Source organism: Arachis ipaensis, chromosome B2, assembly GCF_059453495.1.
Source record: "Arachis ipaensis isolate K30076 ecotype BB chromosome B2, ASM5945349v1, whole genome shotgun sequence".
Classification (NCBI taxonomy): Eukaryota; Viridiplantae; Streptophyta; class Magnoliopsida; order Fabales; family Fabaceae; genus Arachis; species Arachis ipaensis.
In genome coordinates, this window is record NC_142437.1 from 46,042,135 (window position 1) to 46,059,379 (window position 17,245).

The 17,245-nt window shown below is 38.9% G+C and overlaps 1 non-coding gene across 1 annotated transcript; it reads left to right on the forward strand.

Moving 5' to 3' along the window:
- Window positions 1–11,308: 11,308 nt before the first annotated feature.
- On the forward strand, window positions 11,309–11,416 carry LOC148573842 (small nucleolar RNA R71). Its single transcript, XR_015906244.1, has one exon. It is a non-coding gene; the product is annotated as a small nucleolar RNA R71 (small nucleolar RNA).
- Window positions 11,417–17,245: the final 5,829 nt, after the last annotated feature.

A 17,245-nucleotide genomic window follows, 5' to 3' on the forward strand; every position in this document is an offset into this window, starting at 1 on the left:
TGAAATGATCACGGCAAAGACAATTGAAGAAGCAAGCTTTGTCTTCATTCATCCTTACATGCACACCTTTGATTCACATAGTATCTAATTGCATCCTAGCCCTTCATTGTTCACTTAAATAACATACCACCTCCAAGCCATGCATGTGACCGAACCCTTGCACTCCAACCATTTAAACTTCCCTTCATCATTTCTCATCATAACAAGCTCGGCCTCAAATTTCATCTTTCTCCAAACACATATCAAAATCTCTAACATTCTTCACACTCCCTTTAACCTCAAGAGTTTCAAACAACCAAGTGATCATGGCCTCTTCCTCAAGAACCAAACGAAGAAAAGGGAAAGATCCCATGGTGGAGGAGAGCACCCCTGAATATGACCGATGGAGATTCAAATCTCGGTACCATCAGATGCAAATTGAATGGATGAATGAGAAGAAGATATATCCAGAAATTCCACTCTTGCTGCCGGATGATGGATGCCAAGAAATGAAGGACAAAATTCGAAAGAGGAGGTGGGAGGAACTCATATCACCAATCACCCGAATCAATGCTAATATCATAAGAGAGTTCTATGCCAATGTCTCAAGGCTTGACATGAGTGAGGCCCCAACATACAAGAGCTATGTGCGGGGAGTGGAAGTAGACTTTAGCTCAAGTGCAATCAAGAAAGTCTTGGGACTAAAATCAGTCCGCTTTAGTGAACCGGGATACCACCAAAGGGTAAATGGTGATCCGGATTATGATGGGATTGCTAGAGATATTTGTATGGAAAACTCAGAGTGGGAAGGAGATGACAAGAACAAATACAAGTATTTGAAGAGAGTTAACCTTACCCCGGAAGCAAAGGGATGGTATGAGTTGTTGAAAAGATCAATTCTGGGCACAGTAAACACCTCAGAAGTTAACAAGAATAGAGCTGTTATGTTGCATTGCATTATTGTGGGAGAAGAGGTAAAAGTTCATGAAATCCTGGCAAAAGACATTCAAAAGCTTGCTGAGAAGAACTCGGCCGGGTCATGGTTATATTATCCAAGTACCATTTGGAGGTTGTGTGCAAAGGCTAAAGTGCCAATGGAAGAGGAGAATCTAATGTGGTTAAGCCTAGGCATGCCTATAACCATTGAAAGAATGATGATGGCTCCTGAAGCACATCAAGGCCGAAGACTACATGGAAGAAGGCAAAGAGAAGAACCAATGGAGGGAGAAGAATTACAAGAGGAAGAAGAGCCACAAGAGGAGGAGGAACAACAGCACATTCCTCTACATAACAATCTGGACATGACTCAAATGCAGGAAGCAATTAGAAGATTATCACAACAGTACATGAGAATTCAAGAAAGGCAAGAGGAATACCATTCACTATACATGAAAAACCAACAAGAACAAGAAGAACGGGAGCTAAGAATGATGAACAAACAAAGTGAATTTGAGTCAAAATTCCTTGTGATGCAAGAAGAGCATGCTTTTCAATCTCATGAATCATTTGGAAAGTTAGAACAAATGCAAGCTGAAAATTTGAGGGCTCTCAAAGAGTTCACAACACTCCAAGATGCAAGATATGAAGTCCAAGCCGACTACAACATAAATAGTCAAATCAAGCTGAACTATATTGGAGAGCATCTGCACAACATAGATCCAGCTTTTCCAACTTTTGATGAATTCTTCAAAAGGAGAAGTGAGATAGAAGTAAGCAATGCAATGAAGCTTGAAGATAGAGTAGAGGAAGCAATGAATAGAGCTGGTTTCTGGCGGGATCAACAGACAACAGACATGGACACAGGGAACACCAGCAACCAGGTGTATGAAAGAAGAAAGAAGAAGCATGACAAATAAAAGGTGGACTTGCTCCTTGTTCATCACTACAAAGAAAAAAAAAACATGCATTATGTCTGTTTTAAGTGGTCCTTGCATCTTTAAGTAGTTATTATAATTAATAGTCTTTGCATCATGTTTGTTTCTCTTAAAATAAGTAAGCTAGTCTATGTGTATGCTTGTATGTTTACTTTCACTGAACAAAAAGCATGCTTTGTCCCCTGCATTTTCAATTCAATAAAAGAAATGTTTGAATGTGAAGTGAGATAGTTCTCTGTTAGATAGAAGTACAATAAAAGTAAGTGGTGGTATGTGTGTGTGATTGTATAATAGCTCACTTTTAGTGAATAAGAGAACTAGGATGTCTCCCTCTAAGTATAAAGTGGCCTACTGTCTATGAATCTCAATCAAATAAAAATCCTTGGTTAGAAAGAAAAACAAAAAGAAAGAAAAAAAGGGGAGAAAAAGAAATAGCCAAAGAGTGGCAGAACAAAAGAAAAACAAAAAGAAACAAAGCTGGACACCAATAGCTTGAACCTTAGAATATATGCCTGTGGGGTCTTTGTATTAGGATCTGCTTGGATTATTAAGCTCTTTGGAGTGCATCAACACTTGATGACTTGGGTTAACTAACCCGGGATCATCAGCTGAAAGTCCACTATCAAGAGCAACCTAACTACAAGGCATTTAGTAGCCCAAAGAGGTGCTGGGCATCAATGTTCTAAGAAGGAATGTGAGCCAAGTGTCTATAGTGAATAATGTGTCAAGTATAAAGAAAAGAAAATGAACTTGCTACACATGACACTCAAATAACGCTTATGAACAAAATAATAGCCAAGGATAAAGGAATAATGAGAGGTCATAGCAGTATGTTACTTGAAGCTTGAAGGAGACTTTCTAGGCTTAAGAGTCAATAAGAGGTGAGTGTTTACATATCCACATAAAACCCCATGAACTACCAATAACACTCTACTGGCATGAACATCCTCTTCCATTTCATTCTTTCTTCTCAATAAATCATTTCTTGCTTGGGGACAAGCAAGCTTTAAGTTTGGTGTTGTGATGACAAGTCATCTTAGCCTAGTTTCACTAGCCTTTTTCTTTTGTTTTCAATTGAATTATGCACTTTCTTGAGCCATAAGCAAGCCAATTGGGTAGATTTTCATGCTTCCTTTGATTTAATCAACCATGTATGAATTTATGCTATTTCATGAGGTTTTATGCTATAATTGTCACATATTATGAAAGAATGAATATCTCATGATTTTGAGCATAGCTTTGATGTGTTTGGTTAATTAATGATAGGTGAAGAAAGCTTGGAGAAAGGTTGAAGCAAGAAGGAATGGTTAGGAGGAAGAGAGGACAAAAAGTTTGAGCAAAAGTTTGCCTCAAACTTTAGCTCAAACTTTTGGAATAAGTGAAAATGAACCAGGGAGCAAAAAGCTGGACCAAAAGTTAGCCTCAAACTTTTGTGCAAACTTTTGGGCAAAAAGCTGGAGCAAAAGTTAGCCTCAAACTTTTTGGAAAACTTTTGGCATCACAAATCAACACCCTGGAGAGCAAAAGTTTGCGCCAACGTTTGCCTCAAACTTTTTGGCAAACGTTGGCGCATGAACAACACACCCTGGAGAGCAAAAGTTTGCGCCAACGTTTGCCTCTAACTTTTTGGCAAACGTTGGCGCCATGAGTGTGCAAGGGGAGGCCAACGTTGGAGCAAAAGTTTGACCCCAAACTTTTGCCCCAACGTTGATATCAGCAAAAGAGGGTGGCTGATGTGAAAAGTTTGAGTAAAAGTTTGCCTCAAACTTTTACTCAAACTTTTACTCAAGCTTTCATGATTCCAAACCCGGTTCAATTCGGTTCTTCTCCAAACTCCAAGAGCAATCAACCAAGGCCTCTATCAACCCAATTCCATCAAGAGCAAAGGCCCAATTGAAGGCTTGAAGACCATTTGAAGAAAGTGTATAAATAGCATAGGATTTAAGTTTTTAGGAGAGCTTTCCCTTTTAGTTTTCATAGAGAGTTTTCGGAGAGCTTTTGGGTGTGGAGTGAATTTTAATTTCTAAGTCTCGGGGAAGGAGAATTGAATTCCCTTCCTCTTAGTTTTCTTGCTTTCAATTTCAATTACACTTATCTTGGATCTTGGGTTGGAGAATTGAAGGAATTCTGTTTCATTCTCACCTTGGGATCTTGTTTAATTCTCTGCTTAATTGAATTTCAGTTTCGGTTAATTGCTTCTTCATCTACTTTCTTTGCAATTTACATTTCCTTTGCAATTGTTCTTGTTGGATCTAGGAAGGCATTGAGATCTAGACTTGGTTATCTAGTCTCTTGGGTCCTGAGATCTGAATTCCAATTTTACATCCTCTGTTTAATGCTTTTTCAATCTCATTTACATTTCTGTTTTTAGATCCGATTCAATCCAAGTTATCTTCTATTTCTCTGCTTGTTGAATTTTACTTTCCCTTGTTTAATTTCTGCAAATCCAATTTCCAATTCCCTTTACAATTCAAGCCATTTACATTTCTTGCAATTTAAGATTCTACAATTTACATTTCTTGCGTTCTAAGTTTCTACCATTTAATTTCTTGTTCTTTAAGATTCAGCACTTTAAATTTCAGCTCTCTTTACTTTCATGCAATTTACCCACTCCCTTTACTTTCTCTGCAATTTAAATTCTGCAAATCACAAATCTCTCAACCAAATCTTGATTCGCTTGACTAAATCAACCACTAAGCTAAAATTGCTCAATCCTTCAATCCCTGTGGGATCGACCTCACTCCGTGAGTTATTATTACTTGATGCGACCCAGTGCACTTGCCGGTTAGTTTTGGGTGTTTTGGAGAAATTCGTTTTTCCACAAAAATAACCCATCACCTGGTAGTGGCGCCAAAAACATGATGCCAATACCATGGTTCACAACTTCGTACAACTAACCAGCAAGTGCACTGGGTCGTCCAAGTAATACCTTACGTGAGTAAGGGTCGAATCCCACGGAGATTGTTGGTATGAAGCAAACTATGGTCACCTTGTAAATCTCAGTCAGGCGAATATAAAATAGTAATGGGGTTTCGAAAATAATTAATAAAATATGGATAGAAATACATATGTAAAGCTTTGGTGAGAATTTCAGATAAGCGAATAGAGATGCTTTCGTTCCTCTGAACCTCTGCTTTCCTGCTATCTTCATCCAATCAGTCTTACTCCTTTCCATGGCTGGCTTTATGTGATACATCACCACTGTCAATGGCTACTTTCGGTCTTCTCTCGGGAAAATGATCCAAATGCCCTGTCACGGCACGGCTAATCGTCTGGAGGCATCACCCTTGTCAATGGTTTCATCCTATCCTCTCAGTGAAAATGGTCAACGCACCCTGTCACGGCACGGCTATTCATCTGTCGGTTCTCGATCATGCTGGAATAGGATTTACTATCCTTTTGCGTCTGTCACTACGCCCAGCAATCGCGAGTTTGAAGCTCGTCACAGTCATTCAATCATTGAATCCTACTCGGAATACCACAGACAAGGTTTAGACTTTCCGGATTCTCTTGAATGCTGCCATCATTCTAGCTTATGCCACGAAGATCCCAATATCTCGGACTCGGTCCGCTGTATTGGTAATCTAAGAGATACTCGTTCAATCGAAGGTAGAACGGGAGGGGTTGTCAGGCACGCGTTCATAAGGAATGATGATGATTGTCACGTTCATCACATTCAGGTTGAAGTGTGAATGAATATCTTAGAAGTGGAATAAGATGAATGGAATAGAAAATAGTAGTACTTTGCATTAATCTTTGAGGAACAGCAGAGCTCCACACCTTAATCTATGGAGTGTAGAAACTCTACCGTTGAAAATACATAAGTGAAGAAGGTTCAGGCATGGCCGAGAGGCCAGCCCTCAAACGTGATCTAAGATAGCATACAACTGATCAAAAGATCTCAAATACAATAGTAAAATGTCCTATTTATAATAAACTAGCTACTAGGGTTTACAGAAGTAAGTAATTGATGTATAAATCCACTTCCGGGGCCCACTTGGTGTGCGCTTGGGCTGAGCTTGAAGTCTACACGTGGAGAGGTCATTCTTGGAGTTGAACGCCAGCTTTTGTGCCAGTTTGGGCGTTGAACTCCACTTTGCAGCTTGTTTCTGGCGCTGGACGCCAGAATTGGGCAGAGAGCTGGCGTTGAACGCCAGTTTGCGTCCTCTAAAATTGGGCAAAGTATGGACTATTATACATTTCTGGAAAGCCCTGGATATCTACTTTCCAACGCAATTGGAAGCGCACCATTTCGAGTTCTATAGCTCCAGAAAATCCACTTTGAGTGCAGGGAGGTCAGAATCCAACAGCATCAGCAGTCCTTCTTCAACCTCTGAATCTGATTTTTGCTCAAGTCCCTCAATTTCAGCCAGAAAATACCTGAAATCACAGAAAAATACACAAACTTATAGTAAAGTCTAGAAATGTGAATTTAACATAAAAACTAATGAAAATATCCCTAAAAGTAACTAGATCCTACTAAAAACATACTAAAAGCAATGCCAAAAAGCGTATAAATTATCCGCTCATCACAACACCAAACTTAAATTGTTTCTTGTCTCCAAGCAACTGAAAATCAATTAGGATAAAAAGAAGAGAATATACTATAAATTTCAAACTATCAATGAAACATAGCTCCAATCAAATGAGCGGGACTTATAGCTTTTTGCCTCTTGAATAGTTTTGGCATCTCACTTTATCCATTGAGGTTCAGAATGATTGGCATCTATAGGAACTCAGAGTTCAGATAGTGTTATTGATTCTCCTAGTTCAGTATGATGATTCTTGAACACAGCTATTTTATGAGTCTTGGCCGTGGCCCTAAGCACTTTGTTTTCCAGTATTACCACCGGATACATAAATGCCACAGACACATAATTGGGTGAACCTTTTTCAGATTGTGACTCAGCTTTGCTAAAGTCCCCAATTAGAGGAGTCCAGGGTTCTTAAGCACACTCTTTTTTTGCTTTGAACCTTGAATTTAATCGCTCAGTCTCAAGTTTTCACTTGACACCTACACGCCACAAGCACATGGTTAGGGACAGCTTGGTTTAGCCGCTTAGACCAGGATTTTATTCCTTTAGGCCCTCCTATCCACTGATGCTCAAAGCCTTGGGATCCTTTTTTATTTTCCCGTGCCTTTTGGTTTTAAAGGTTATTGGCTTTTTGCTCTTGCCTCTTGGTTTTAAGAGCTTTTGGCTTTTTCTGCTTGCTTTTTTTTTCTTTTTCTTTCTTTTTTTTTCGCCTATTTTTTTTTCTCTGCAAGCTTTGTTCTTTGCTGCTTTTTCTTGCTTCAAGAATCATTTTTATGATTTTTTAGATTATCAAATAACATGTCTCCTTGTCATCATTCTTTCAAGAGCCAACATATTTAACATTCTTAAACAACAACTTCAAAAGACATATGCACTGTTCAAGCATTCATTCAGAAAATAAGAAGCATTGTCACCACATCAATATAATTAAGCTAAGTTCAAGGATAAATTCAAAACTTATGTACTTCTTGTTCTTTTGAATTAAAACATTTTTCATTTAAGAGAGGTGATGGATTCATAGGACATTCATAACTTTAAGACATATTTACTAACTACTAATGATCATGTAATGAAGACACAAACATAGATAAGCACATAACATAGAAAATGAAAAACAGAAGAAATAAAAACAAGGAATGAATCCACCTTAGTGATGGTGGTGTTTCCTTCTTGAGGAACCAATGATGTCCTTGAGCTCTTCTATGTCTCTTCCTTGTCTTTGTTGCTCCTCCCTCATTGCTTTTTGATCTTCTCTTATTTCATGGAGCATGATGGAGTGCTCTTGATGTTCCACCCTTAATTGTCCCATGTTAGCACTTAATTCTCCTAAGGAGGTGTTGATTTTCTCCCAATAGTTTTGTGGAGGAAAATGCATTTGAGGCATCTCCGGGATCTCATGGTGATGAGCTTCCTGCGCCTCTTGAGCTCCATGAATGGGCTCTCTTGCTCGTTCCATTTTTTTCTTAGTAATGGGCTTCTCTTCCTTAATAGGAATGTCTCCTTCTATGAAAGCTCCAGCTGAGTAACATAGATGGCAGATAAGATGAGGAAAAGCTAGCCTTGCCATGGAGGATGAATTTTTGGCTATTTTGTAGAGTTCATTAAAGATGACTTCATGAACTTCTATTTCCTCTCCAATCATGATGCTATGAATCATGATGGCCCGATCCACAGTAACTTCAGATCGGTTGCTAGTGAGAATGATTGAGCATTGAATGAACTCCAACCATCCTCTAGCCACAGGCTTGAGGTCCAATCTTCTTAGTTGAACCGGCTTGCCTTTGGAGTCAATCTTCCATTGAGCTCCTTCCACACATATGTCCATAAGGACTTGGTCCAACCTTTGATTAAAGTTGACCCTTCTAGTGTAGGGGCGTTCATCTCCTTGCATCATGGGCAAGTTGAACGCCAACCTCACATTCTCTGGACTAAAATCTAAGTATTTCCCCCGAACCATTGTAACGTAGTTCTTTGGATCCGGGTTCTTACTTTGATCATGGTTCTTGGTGATCCATGCATTGGCATAGAACTCTTGAACCATTAGGATGCCGACTTGTTGGATGGGATTTGTTAGAACTTCCCAACCTCTTCTTTGAATTTCATGTCGGATCTCCGGATACTCATTTCTTTTGAGTTTGAAAGGGACCTCGGGGATCACCTTCTTCTTGGCCACAACATCATAGAAGTGGTCTTGATGGGCTTTGGAGATGAACCTTTCCATCTCCCATGACTCGGAGGTGGAAGCTTTTGTCTTCCCTTTCCCCTTTCTAGAGGATTCTCCGGTCTTAGGTGCCATCAATGGTAATGGAAAAACAAAAAGCTTATGCTTTTACCAAACCAAATTTAGAATTTTGCTCGCCCTCGAGCAATAAAAGAAAGAATAGAGGAAGAAGAAGAAGAAAATATAGAGAAGAGGGGTGAAGTGTGTTTCGGCCAAGTAGAGAGGAGAGGGTTGTGTTGTGTGAAAATGAGGAAGAATGGAGGGCTATATATAGGGGAGGGAGGGGAGTTAAGGTTCGACTATTTAGGGTGGGTTTGGGTGGGAAATTGGTTTTGAATTTTGAAGGTAGGTGGAGTTTATGAGGTAGGTTTATGGGGAAGAGTGGATGGATGTGAGTGGTGAAGAGGTGATGGGGAAGAGAGATTGAGGTGATTGGTGAAGGGTTTTTTTTTTGGGGAAGGGTGTTTATGGGATTGTGTGAAAGAGAGGTGAGAAGAAGTGAGTGGAGGTAGGTGGGGATCCTGTGGGGTCCACAGATCCTGAGATGATCCTGTGGGGTCCACAGATCCTGAGGTGTTCAAGGATTTACAGCTTTGCACCAAATTAGGCATGCAAAATGCCCTTGCACGCAACTCTGGGCGTTCAGCGCCAGGTTGGTGCCCATTTTAGGTGTTCAACGCCCATTTACTGGCCATTTTTGGCGTTGAACGCCAGAACCATGCTTGTTCTGGGCGTTCAGCGCCCAGATACTGCCCATTTTGGGCGTTCAGCGCCAGAACCATGCTCTGTTCTGGCGTTGAATGCCAGACAAATGCTTCCTCCAGGGTGTGATTTTTCTTCTGCTGTTTTTGATTCCGTTTTTAATTTTTTTGTTTATTTTGTGACTCCACATGATCATGAACCTATAAAGACATATAACTAAGAAAAATATAGTTAGATAAATAAAAATTGGGTTGCCTCCTAACAAGCTCTTCTTTAATGTCAATAGCTTGATAGTAGGCTCTCATGGAGCCTCACAGATGTTCAGAGCATTGTTGAGACTCTCCAACACCAAACTTAGAGTTTGGATATGGGAGTTCAACACCAAACTTAGAGTTTGGTTGTGGCCTCCCAACACCAAACTTAGAGTTTGACTGTGGGGGCTTTGGTTGACTCTGCTTTGAGAGAAGCTTTTTCTGCTTTCTCTCCATGGATGCAGAGAGAGATCCTTGAGTTGTAAACACAAGGTTGTCCTCATTCAATTGAAGGATTAATTCTCCTCTGTCCACCTCAATCACAGCTCTTGCTGTGGCTAGGAAAGGTCTTCCTAGGATGATGGATTCATCCTCTTCCTTTCCAGTATCCAGGACTATGAAATCAGCAGGGATGTAAAGGCCTTCAACCTTTACTAACACGTCCTCTACTTATCCATAAGCCTGTTTTCTTGAATTATCTGCCATCTCTAATGAGATTTTAGCAGCTTGCACCCCATAGATTCCCAGTTTCCCTATTACAGAGAGGGGCATGAGGTTTATCCCTGAACCAAGGTCACATAGAGCCTTAAAGATCATGGTGCCTATGGTACAAGGTATTATGAACTTTCCAGGATCCTGTCTTTTCTGAGGCAATGTCAGTTGATCCAGATCACTTAGTTCATTGGTGAACAAGGGAGGTTCATCTTCCCAAGTCTCAATACCAAATAATTTGGCATTCAGCTTCATGATTGCACCAAGAAACTTGGCAGTTTGCTCTTCAGTAACATCCTCATTCTCTTCAGAAGAGGAATACTCATCAGAGCTCATGAAGGGCATAAGGAGGTTCAATGGAATCTCTATGGTCTCTAGATGAGCCTCAGAGTCCTTTGGTTCCTCAGAGGGAAGCTCCTTATTGATCACTGGACGTCCCAGGAGGTCTTCCTCCTTGGGATTCACGTCCTCTCCTTCCCTTACAGGTTCGGCCATGGTGCTTATGTCAATGGCCTTGCACTCTCCTTTTGGATTCTCTTCTGTATTGCTTGGGAGAGTACTATGAGGGATTTCAGTGATCCTTTTACTCAGCTGGCCCACTTGTGCTTCCAAATTTCTAATAGAAGACCTTGTTTCATTCATGAAACTTGTAGTGGCCTTGGATAGATCAGAGACTAAGTTTGCTAAATTAAAAGTATTTTATTCAGAGTTCTCTGTCTGTTGCTGAGTGGATGATGGAAAGGGTTTATTATTGTTAAACCTGTTTCTTCCACCATTATTAAAGCCTTGTTGAGGCTTTTGATCCTTCCATGAGAAATTTGGATGATTTCTCCATGATGAGTTATACGTATTTCCATAAGGTTCACCTAAGTAATTCACCTCTGCTATTGCAGGGTTCTCAGGATCATAAGCTTCTTCTTCAGGAGAAGCCTCTTGAGTACTGTTGGATGCAGCATGCATTCCATTCAGACTCTGAGAAATCATATTGACTTGCTGAGTCAATATTTTGTTCTGAGCCAATATGGCATTCAGAGTATCAACTTCAAGAACTCCCTTCTTCATAGGCGTCCCATTACTCACAGGATTCCTCTCAGAAGTGTACATGAACTGGTTATTAGCAACCATGTCAATGAGTTCTTGAGCTTCTGCAGGCGTTTTCTTTAGGTGAATGGATCCACCTGCAGAAGTATCCAATGACATCTTTGATAGCTCAGATAAACCATCATAGAAGATATCCAGGATGGTCCATTCTAAAAGCATGTCAGAAGGACACTTTTTGGTCAGCTGCTTGTATCTTTCCCAAGCTTCATAGAGGGATTCACCTTCTTTCTGTCTGAAGGTTTGAACATCCACTCTAAGCTTGCTCAGCTTTTGAGAAGGAAAGAATTTGGCTAAGAAAGCCATGACCAGCTTAACCCAAGAGTTCAGGCTGTCTCTGGGTTGAGAGTCCAACCAGATTCTAGCTCTGTCTCTTACAGCAAATGGGAAAAGCATGAGCCTGTAGACTTCAGGATCTACTCCATTAGTCTTAACAGTATCACAGATCTGCAAGAATTCAGTTAAGAACTGAAAAGGATCTTTAGATGGAAGTCCATGAAACTTGCAATTCTGCTGCATCAGAGAAACTAATTGAGGTTTCAGCTCAGAGTTGTTTGCTCCAATGGCAGGAATGGAGATGCTTCTTCCATGTAAATTGGAATTAGGTGCAGTAAAGTCACCAAGCATTCTCCTTGCATTATTATTATTTTCGGCTGCCATCTCTTCTTCCTGTTCGAAAATTTCTGAAAGGTTATCTCTGGATTGTTGTATTTTAGCTTCTCTTAGTTTCCTTTTCAGAGTCCGTTCAGGTTCTGGATCTGCTTCCACAAGAATGTTCTTGTCCTTGCTCCTGCTCATATGACAAAGAAGAGGGCACAGAAAAATAATAATAATAGGGATCCTTTTTACCACAGTATAGAGGTTCCCTTATGTGAGTAGAAGAAAAGAAGAAGAAATTCGAACACATATAGAATAGGGGGTTCGAATTTAGTGAGTGATGTGAGGAAGAGATGTTAGTAGATAAATAAATAAATAGAATAAGATGAGAGAGAGAGAGAGAGGATTTTCGAAAATAATTTTTTTGAAAAAGAGTTAGTTGATTTTTGAAAATAGTTTTTGAAAAAGGTTAGTGGTTTTACGAAAATTAAAATGAAAAAATTAAAATTTTAGTTAATTAAAAAGAAATTTTTGAAAAAGGGGGAAGATATTTTCGAAAATTAGAGAGAGAGAGTTAGTTAGGTGGTTTTGAAAAAGATAAGAAACAAACAAAAAGTTAGTTAGTTAGTTGAAACAAAAAATTTTTTTTTTAAAAAAGATAAGAAGTTAGGAAGTTAGAAGAGATATTTTGAAATCAATTTTTTTTTTTTTTGAAAAAGGTAAGATAAGAAGACATTTTTGAAAAAATATGATTGAAATTAGTTTTTGAAAAAAGATTTGATTTTTGAAATCTCAATTAATGACTTGATTCACAAGAAATCACAAGATATGATTCTAGAACTTAAAGTTTGAATCTTTCTTAACAAGCAAGTAACAAACTTGAAATTTTTGAATCAAAACATTAATTGGTGATGTTATTTTCGAAAATTTGATATAAAAATAAGAAAAATATTTTTGAAAAATGTTTTTAGAATTTTCGAAAATAACTAATAAAGTTGAAAAAGATTTGATTTTTGAAAAAGATTTTGAAAAAGATAAGATTTTTAAATTGAAAATTTGATTTGACTCATAAAAACAACTAGATTTTAAAAATTTTTGAAAAAGTCAAATCTAATTTTCGAATTTATGAGAGAGAAAAAGGGACAGATATTTTTTTTATTTTTGAATTTTTAATGAAGAGAGAGAAAAACAAGAAAAATGATGCAATGCATGAAAGTTATGGATCAAAACAATGAATGCATGCAAGGATGCTATGAATGTCAAAATGAACACCAAGAACACTACGAAGATCATGATGAACATCAAGAACACATTTTTGAAAAATTTTTAATGCAAAGAAAACATGCAAGACACCAAACTTAGAATTCTTTAATGCTTAGACACTAAGAATCCAAGAATGCATATGAAAAACAAGAAAAGACACAAAACATGCAAATGCAAAGATCAAACAAGAAGATTTACCAAGAACAACTTGAAGATCATGAAGAACACTATGAATGCATGATTTTTTCGAAAAATGCAAGATGCACATGCAATTGACACCAAACTTATAACATGACTCAAGACTCAAACAAGAACACAAAATATTTTTGATTTTAATGATTTTCTAATTTTTTTTGTATTTTTTTTCGAAAATTATTTGAAAAACAAAAATAAAGTGTGATTCACAATTCGTGCACCAAGTTTTTGAACTTGGTGCGCAGAAATTGTGATTACACTTTAATTATGTAAAATTCATCGCTCTTTCTTTCCCTGGTAGTGGCGCCAAAAACATGATGCCAATACCATGGTTCACAACTTCGTACAACTAACCAGCAAGTGCACTGGGTCGTCCAAGTAATACCTTACGTGAGTAAGGGTCGAATCCCACGGAGATTGTTGGTATGAAGCAAACTATGGTCACCTTGTAAATCTGAGTCAGGCGAATATAAAATAGTAATGGGGTTTCGAAAATAATTAATAAAATAGGGATAGAAATACATATGTAAAGCTTTGGTGAGAATTTCAGATAAGCGAATAGAGATGCTTTCGTTCCTCTGAACCTCTGCTTTCCTGCTATCTTCATCCAATCAGTCTTACTCCTTTCCATGGCTGGCTTTATGTGATACATCACCACTGTCAATGGCTACTTTCGGTCTTCTCTCGGGAAAATGATCCAAATGCCCTGTCACGGCACGGCTAATCGTCTGGAGGCATCACCCTTGTCAATGGTTTCATCCTATCCTCTCAGTGAAAATGGTCAACGCACCCTGTCACGGCACGGCTATTCATCTGTCGGTTCTCGATCATGCTGGAATAGGATTTACTATCCTTTTGCGTCTGTCACTACGCCCAGCAATCGCGAGTTTGAAGCTCGTCACAGTCATTCAATCATTGAATCCTACTCGGAATACCACAGACAAGGTTTAGACTTTCCGGATTCTCTTGAATGCCGCCATCATTCTAGCTTATGCCACGAAGATCCCAATATCTCGGACTCGGTCCGCTGTATTGGTAATCTAAGAGATACTCGTTCAATCGAAGGTAGAACGGGAGTGGTTGTCAGGCACGCGTTCATAGGGAATGATGATGATTGTCACGTTCATCACATTCAGGTTGAAGTGCGAATGAATATCTTAGAAGTGGAATAAGATGAATGGAATAGAAAACAGTAGTACTTTGCATTAATCTTTGAGGAACAGCAGAGCTCTACACCTTAATCTATGGAGTGTAGAAACTCTACCGTTGAAAATACATAAGTGAAGAAGGTTCAGGCATGGCCGAGAGGCCAGCCCTCAAACGTGATCTAAGATAGCATACAACTGATCAAAAGATCTCAAATACAATAGTAAAATGTACTATTTATAATAAACTAGCTACTAGGGTTTACAGAAGTAAGTAATTGATGTATAAATCAACTTCTGGGGCCCACTTGGTGTGTGCTTGGGCTGAGCTTGAAGTCTACACGTGGAGAGGTCATTCTTGGAGTTGAACGCCAGCTTTTGTGCCAGTTTGGGCGTTGAACTCCACTTTGCAGCTTGTTTCTGGCGCTGGACGCCAGAATTGGGCAGAGAGCTGGCGTTGAACGCCAGTTTGTGTCATCTAAACTTGGGCAAAGTATGGACTATTATACATTGCTGGAAATCCCTGAATGTCTACTTTCCAACGCAATTGGAAGCGCGCCATTTCAATTTATGTAGCTCCAGAAAATCCACTTTGAGTGCAGGGAGGTCAGAATCCAACAACATCAGCAGTCCTTCTTCAACCTCTGAATCTGATTTTTGCTCAAGTCCCTCAATTTCAGCCAGAAAATACCTGAAATCACAGAAAAACACACAAACTCATAGTAAAGTCCAGAAATGTGAATTTAACATAAAAACTAATGAAAATATCCCTAAAAGTAACTAGATCCTACTAAAAACATACTAAAAGCAATGCCAAAAAGCGTATAAATTATCCGCTCATCACAAATCAAGGCTCATTTTGATTGATACTTCAAGAGTTGAATACAAAGGTGGGAATAGTGCTCAAATAGATGGGTCTAGGAGGATTGTTGGGCATTTCATAGAGAATTCATCTTGTTCACCACCCGGACGGATTAATAATGATGATCAACTTCAAGACGGGTGTGAAAATAAAGTGTGGGATTCCGGATTACAAGAAGAGGATCAACTTTGGGAGCCCCAAGCTTGTGAAGAACTCCATCAAGACTTGGCTCAATCCATGAAGAATCTTGGGGCACAATGGAGAACCAAGCATTGGTGGGAGTTCCAAGATGAATACAAGCACAAGCCACCTTGATGAGGAGCTCCCCATAAGTCCAACTTAAGGACAATAAACAAAAGTGCTAGGTGGGAGACAACCCACCATGGTAAAATCCTTTCATTTTCTCTTTTGTATATATTGGTAGAATTAGTTTAATTTCATGTTTTGTTTAGTTAGTTGAGTATGTTTGGTAGTTTAAGTATGTTAAATAAGGTTTTATGGTGTTTTGGTAGCTGTTTGGAGGTTTGGAATGCTTGGATTGGTGCAAAAACATAGAAAAAATTTTTGAAAAACAGAGCACCATCCATGTGTACGCGTACATGGCACGTACGCGCACTTCCAGCATTTTCGACCATCCATGCGCGCGCGTGCGCCATGCGTGCGTACGCGCGGATTGAGAAGTTCCAACCTCCATACATTTTCCAGAGAGTTGTGCCTGCGCCGCGCCAACGTTGTGCCTCTGGCACAAACCCCACTTGCGCACACGCGCACATGACGCGTACGCGCCACTGTCGAAATAAGCCAACGACGCGCGCGGGCCATGTGTGCGTACGCGCGGATTTCTTTCTCCCATCCACTTTTCTTTTCTTCTCCTCTTTCCAATTCTTTCCTTCTCCTTTCTTCTTCCCTTCTCCTACCCCTCATCCAACACTTCCAAACACCATAGATAACCATTTATTTTAGTTAGTTAATTAGTTAGTTGGTTAGTTAATTAGTTAGTTTTAGTTTAGCTTTCATTTTATTTTCTCTCTTTTCATTATACGTGTTGGATTATTGACTTTGTTTATTATACGTTGCTGCCCTTGTTGCCTAAATGCTAATTTAGCATTAATGTTTTTAGATAATCTTTGTTGGATTCTATGATTGAGGTTATATTTTGCTACTTGGTTTTGAGTTTTTCATGCTTACCTTTTGAAAACTACCAAGTGATGAGAATTGCCTTCGAACTTGTAATTCCTTTGAATTGCATGATTTGGCCACCATGTGATTTGAACCGTATTCTTTGATTAGGCAATCTCTTGATGGATGATGTTGAGCATTTACCTTAATGCATTGTATTTCATGATTATATCCATCCATATGTTTGACTTGAATGCTTTCATGCTTCTCTAATGCTTGTCTTACCTTACAAGCTTACTTAAAGCATCTCAAGCATACTAGGATAAGTGACGTGCATGCTTCTTTTGTGACATAGCTCTTTATGCTAATGTGTATTCTAAACCGCGCAATTTAGAATTCACACACCTAATATTTCTTAATGTCACACTAATTCACTCACTCAATTCTAGTGATTTACCTCATTCCAACAATGTATGCTTCCTTGTTTTTATATCTTCTCATCTTATGGTGTTGTATTTTTGTTTTTCATGATAAATGCACCACAAGCAAACATGGAAGCAAGACTAAGAACACGCAGCAATCCAGAGACTCGCCGTACCCCCTTGCTCATCTTTGAGTGCACCGAGGACGGTGCAAACTTTTAAGTATGGGGAGGTCGTCCGACCGGTCGGCGATTTTGGGTGACAAATTTCTAATCCCAACACTTTTGCATTTCATTTTAGGTTCTTAGGATTTTTACTTTCATTTTCTTATTTTTGCATATGTATACACAATAAGCTTAGTCAAAATAATGAAATTTTTCAAATAATGAAATTTTTCAAGATTTCTATCTATAGGGCATCTCAATTGATTTGAGTGAAAACTTTTCATAGAACTTGCTTGAATTATATATATTGTGGATCATGTTTTTGA